This window comes from Nannospalax galili, unplaced genomic scaffold (genome assembly GCF_000622305.1).
Source record: "Nannospalax galili isolate Female #2095 unplaced genomic scaffold, S.galili_v1.0 scaffold269, whole genome shotgun sequence".
Classification (NCBI taxonomy): Eukaryota; Metazoa; Chordata; class Mammalia; order Rodentia; family Spalacidae; genus Nannospalax; species Nannospalax galili.
This window is the reverse complement of record NW_008359530.1, coordinates 984,530-985,432: the sequence shown is the minus strand read 5'-3', so window position 1 is coordinate 985,432 and position 903 is coordinate 984,530.

Sequence of the window (903 nt, the reverse complement as noted above, 5' to 3'; positions counted from 1 at the left end):
GTTTCACTTCATTCTTTATTTCAGCCTGAGTATTCTTCAATATTTCTAGCTCTTTTCTGAATTCATTCAGAAGTTCATCCCTATCTTCCTTCAGTTCTTTGATTTCTTTGTGCGTTCTTTAAATTCACTGAATTCTTTTATCATGTTTATAATTGTCTTTTGAGTTCCATGTCCTGCATTATCTCTAGGGGGTCCTCATTGTACTCCTCTAGAGGACTATTGTTATTTGGTGGGGATATGTTATTTTGGTTGTTCATGTTATTATTTTTTTCTCTGTGATTTTGAGATGTGAATTTCTTTTGTAGTTTCTGATTTTTATGTGAGACTCAAACCTTCAAGTTTAAGTCTGCTTCTTTTTGTGAACTTCACGTGTCTTTGTGGTTTACTTTTTGGACATGAAAAGCTGATTCCTCTCAGCTTCCAGTTCTCTCTTTTGATTTTATATTGGAGTGGCCAGATTGCTTTTGTCTTCAGGAGTTCCCACAGAGGCCCAAGTCAGATGAGGATCAGATGCTCTCAGGCTTTCTCCTAAGGTCTGGATCCCTCCAGGACAGATTTTGGCTTCAGGAATTTGGGGGTTGGACTAGCCCGGGAGCCCGGCCCAGGAAAGATGCTGGTCTAGGGCAGTTGGTGGTGGTGCCACCCAGAGATGCAAAGGAAGATGGGGGCAGCAGGCAGCCCCAAGGGCCCCTGGGGACTGCACTGAGGAGCTGGGTTGGTCTGGATGCAAAGGACCAGGAAGAAGAAAGGTCAGCCCCCAGCATCCAGGAAAGACCCAGGGGGGCACAGGGAGGTGAGGGTGGGACCAGGCCCAGAGCGCCCCTCTGGACCCAAGATGGAACTGAATTGGTCTGTATGCAAAAGATCAGGCAGCAGTGGTGGTTCCCCAGGTGTCTGGGGTGC